The sequence below is a fragment of the Moschus berezovskii genome, chromosome 10 (genome assembly GCF_049115385.1).
Source record: "Moschus berezovskii isolate FMDL1 chromosome 10, NW_MosBer_1.0, whole genome shotgun sequence".
Classification (NCBI taxonomy): Eukaryota; Metazoa; Chordata; class Mammalia; order Artiodactyla; family Moschidae; genus Moschus; species Moschus berezovskii.
In genome coordinates this window covers 64,286,367-64,291,538 of record NC_142469.1, presented here as the reverse complement: position 1 = coordinate 64,291,538, position 5,172 = coordinate 64,286,367, and the positions used below count along the sequence as shown (strand labels likewise).

The window sequence follows — 5,172 nt, the reverse complement described above, 5'->3', positions numbered from 1 at the left end:
CTTGAAACTCACTGAATGAATATATGAGTACTCCTGGCCTTGATGCTTCACAACATGTTAATTACTATCTCTAGTAATGATCATGAAAGACTGATTTTGTTCTGCTTTTGTATTCACTCTCCAATGTAGCAGTGAATATAGATACTATTCTGATAACTTCTGGTACATTCATTTCCAGAAAGAGATGTAACCACCTGTGTTAATTTCCTGTGGCTGCTGTTTAATGATTTGGGAGTATTACAACAGAAATTTATTCTCTCATAGTTCTGGAGGCCAGAGGTCTGCCATCAAGATATTAGACAGGTAGCACTCCCTCCATCCAAAGGCTCTGGGGAAAATTCCTCCTTGTCTTTTCCAGCTTCTAATGAATCCAGGTGTTCCTCATCTTGTGGCTGCAAACTCTGCTCTCTGTGTTCACCTTCACATAGCCTTTTTCTCCTAACCCTCTATGTCTTTTCTCTGTGTGTCTCTCAAAGGACACTTATCATTGGATAATCCAAGTTTACTTGGATAATCCAGGATGATCTCATTTTGAGATTGTATTTAATTACTTCTGCAAATACCCTGTTTACAAATAAGGTCACATTCACAGATTCCCTGACTTAGGATATGGGCATATGGAAAGGGGCATCATTCAACATATTATGTTACCCTAAAATATCAATACAAGCTTCCCTGGTAGCTCAGCCAGTAAAGAATCTGCCTGAAATGCAGGAGACCCTGGTTCAATTCCTGGGTTGGAAAGATCCCCTGGAGAAGGGATAGGCTACCAACTCCAGTATTCTTGGGCTTCTCTGGTGGCTAAGCTGGTAAAGAATCCACCTGCAATGAGGGAGATCTGGGTTGGAAAGATGCCCTGGAGAAGGAAATGGCTATCCACTCTAGTATTCTGGCCTAGAGAATTCCATGGACTATACAGTCCATGGGGTCACAAAGAGTCGGACATGACTGAGTGACTTTCACTTTCAATATCAATACAGTAATGCTGTGCTTTGGTTGATTAGACAATAAGCTTAACAGAGCACTCAGATGGAGTTCTAGGACTTCACCTAGGGGGTTGAATAATGAACTGCTTAGATGACAGCTTTCCAGGAAATGGAATATCAGTATGGCCAAGGAATGGAGAAATAGGTTGTAGCAATCAGATCTGCAGCTGGTAATTATAGTAGGCAAGAAGAGAAATGAATGGTAATTCAACACACACACACACACACTTACACACAACTGTAACCTACAAAACTTAAGTATCACCCACCCCCAAATCTCTGCTCATGTACAAAAGGAGAACACAGAAATTTGGAAAACAAATATCTTAGACTCAAAGTTCATAATTTTAAACAATGAATCAAATTAAAGGAAATAAAAATCCTTCTTTTCAAGTGGCTTTGGAATATTATAGTATCCATATATTAGGCCACAGAAAAATTACCAAGTCATAGTCCAATACAGAGACCTAATGGAGACCACAGTTCTAATAAAAACACAATAAAGCAAAATGAATAGTAAATAATACAAAACAAAATAAAGTACACAGTTTGGAATGAAAATAACCCCTCAGTTAAATTATGCTTGGATTAAAAAGAATATCAAAATCAAATTTTTGATAAGTATAAGAAATGCATGGAAAATATTATAAATGAAATGCATCTTGTTTTAAAGAAACTTCTTTAATGTAAAGAATCCAGAAACTTAAGAAGAAAAAGAGCATTTCCTTCGCGTGTCGTCAGTGAGAGGACCTCTGGTGGGTTGTGGAGTTCGGCTATCATGGCGGAAGTAACTCAGGAATGTGTAGAGGACCGACTTCCTGAATTAGAGCAGCTGGAGCGCACTGGACTCTCCAGTGAAGCGGAGATTAGGGCAATCATTAGGAAGTCTTTAGAACTAGAATACAGAATATAGCGAAGAAGTCTTCTAAAGGATGACTTCATCAGATATGTTCAGTATGAAATTAACCTTTTGGAGCTGATCCAGAAAAAAAGAACTCGCGCTGGATATACATTTAAGCAGGATGAGATTGAAGATCCTATTATACGTCGGATACAGAGTGTCTTCCGACGTGCAGCAACTAAGTGGAAATATGATGTTCCACTTTGGCTGTCTTTTATAGCCTTTTGTAGGAAGTGGGCTGCCAACGTTCAGCTTAGCAAGATATTTTCTTCCTTGTTGGCCATTCATTCAAACAAGCCAGGTTTGTGGATTCTGGCGGCCAAATGGGAATTGGAAGACTCCTTTTCTTCAGAAAGTGCGAGACAGCTGTTTTTTCGGGCTCTGCGCTTTCACCCACGCTGCCCAAAACTTCATGAGGAATACTTTAGGATGGAGCTGATGCATGCTGAAAAGTTGAGGAAGGAAAAGCAAGAGTTTGAAAAAGCCAACATGGATGTGGGGAATCTCGAGCATGCTGAAGAAATCCTTTCGGGAGGGTTGGCACGGATCATCTGTAAGAATTCTATAAGTGTAATTAAAAGTGCAAAATTTCATGGTCACTGCTTTCAGTTGTACAGCTGTTTGACTTTGCCAAAGATCTGTAAAGAGAAATTTACAATGACCTTAAGGCTCTGCATACAGACGACCCCGTCACTTGGGACTATGTGGCCCGGCAAGAATTAGTGATTGAATCACAGCCAGGAGAAGAGCTGCCTACAACCAAACAAGCCAAAGCGAAGGAGGTGGGCTGCGGGGAGGAGAGGTGCTGTGCTGTGTATGAGGAGGAGGTGAAAACTGTGCCCACAGAGGCTATGTGGAAGTGTTACATGAAATTCTGCATGGAGAGGTTTACTAAGAAGACAAGCAGTCGCCTCCTCAGAAAGAAGAGGCTACAAAGAACCATGGTTGCATTCTGGAAGGCACATGAGCTCAAACTTTTACCAGAACTCCAGTACAGGCAGTTGAGCAAGTTGTTGCTGCATTGCCAGTTGTTGAAGGAATCCCTGCAGGTGGCAGACGCTGGGGTGAAATTGTTCAGAAAATCAGTGGAGATGTGGCAGGTGAAGCTGGAGGCCCTGATTTCATCAGAGAGCCAGGAGATGACCAAGGTTTTTCACCAAGCCTTTGAGTACCTGAAACCCCAGATTTGCCTTCCATTGTGGCTTACTTGGGCCCAGTGGAGTGAAGATGCTGGAAAGCAAGAAGACCCTGAAATGATCTATAAGAGAGCTATCTATGGTCTCCCAGGAGCTGGCTCAGTCCCTGCGAAGGAATTGTACCTGGATTGGGCTTATCGAAGTGGTGGTTACAAAAAGGCTACAGATGTGTTTAAAAGTTTACAGGAAAACCGTCCATTTTCAGTTGATTTTTTCAGGAAGATGATCCAGTTTGAGAAGGAGCAAGAATCCTGTAAGATGGAGAACTTAAGAGAGTATTATGAGAGGACTTTGAGAGAATTTGGAACTGTTGATTCTGATCTCTGGATGAATTACATCAAAGAAGAGTTGAACCACCCGCTTGGTAGACCTGAGAACTGTGGACAGCTCTATTGGCAAGCCATGAAAATGTTGCAGGGAGAGTCAGTAGAGGAGTTTATCTCTAAACATGCTTTGCATCAAGTCCTCCGTTTGTGAAAAGAGGAAGAGCACAGTCACCTTTGTGAAATAGTGCTATAAGCCCTCTGGGCAGATTTGTTTTATGCAGTCATCTGCAGTTTGCTGAGGCGGTGTCTCATTTTGAGGCCTGCTTTAATTTTGTTGATGTGTTAATCTTGAATTCCAGAAAAGAGAGCTGCTGTTTAATGTCCAGAAGCCAGTCGTTGAGGCCAGACCTATGTAGGTCCTAAATGTTTTACTTGTTTTTACTACACCTGGTCATGCTTGAGTACTCTTAATCTAGACCTTGGGTTCAGTTAAAATGGAGATGAAAATATAGTTCTATTTTCTCCTTATAAAAGTATATGTAGTATGCATTTATTGTAAAAGTATGGAGGGAACAGAGTAATGTTGTAATCTTGTCATTTGGACTTAAACTCACTGGTGTGATTTCCTTTGTTAGAATTGGATTTTTACTGTTAGATCATTCATTATTCATTCATTCATTGAGTCCCTGTCAAGGGCAAGAAAGAAGACAAGCTTTTGGGATGGAAGTGGGGGTTAAAGGAATAGAGCTGATATCCTGAGTTGGTTGAAGCAGCAGAATAGGATGCTAAATATTAGGGGAAAAGTTGTCCTTTAAGAAGATTTTAAGAAATTACAAAAGTGTTTTTGTCTTTGGGACTGATCTAGAGAGAAATGTTTACACTGGAGAGACCCAGTAACAAGGAAAGGCAGGGGTAGGGAGTAACTTAGAAAGAGAAGGGCTTCAGAGGCAAGGATGGAGGGTGGCTTAGAGCAGAGACAGACATTCTTGGAGCAGAAGAAGCGGTTGTTTGAGTGTATATCCTTCAACACAACATGATGTCACTGGGAGAAGCATCCAGTACAGTTTTACTTACAATGTTTCACTTAATATTATGTTGTTTTCCATGTTATTAGCCTTGAAAATGTGAAATAAATCCATAGCATTCCATTGAAAATAAAAAGAAGAAAAAGAATTTAGTTATGTGGAAATCAAAAGTTTTTACAAGGGAAATATTAAAACAAATACATACATAAAATAGAAACAAATGACAATCTCAGAGAAAACAATAGACTAATGATTAGTGGCTTTATTAAATAACAATCTTTTTAAGTAGCAAGAAAAGACCAACCCATGAATTATACAACGAGGAAATAATATAAAGAAGCAGTTCAAGAGCAAAGAAATAGGAATGGTTTATAAATATATAAAAAATTTCTAATCTTAATCATAATTTTTAAATGAAAATGAAAATCACAGTCACTACTATTTGTATAGTCTGTTTCCTTGTCTGATTGACAAAGATTATAGTGCCTAATGAGACACTGTTAATAAAGAATATGGGTATCCCTTAAGTGGTAACAACAACAACAACAAAAACAAAATCTTTGAAGAGTAACTTGGCAAGATCTCAAACCTGCAAGTTTTTGATCTAACAGGGAAAGTTATTGGAACTTGTCTTGAAAATATGCATATGCAAACATATGTACTTGTACATCAATGTATGCAAAAATAGTTTTCTCTGTGGCATCAGTGAAACTAGGTTTTAGGGCAGCAGGAAGATTGGTGTATTCCTGTTACTAGTTTATTTTTTTTTTAAACCAAATACATGCCTTTTTGCAATGA

At 39.3% G+C, this 5,172-nt stretch overlaps 1 pseudogene; it reads left to right on the top strand.

The window, feature by feature from the left end:
• The first annotated feature begins 1,764 nt into the window (after nucleotides 1–1,764).
• LOC129560902 (U3 small nucleolar RNA-associated protein 6 homolog pseudogene) lies at nucleotides 1,765–3,589 on the top strand (annotated as a pseudogene).
• The last annotated feature ends 1,583 nt before the right edge of the window (nucleotides 3,590–5,172 follow it).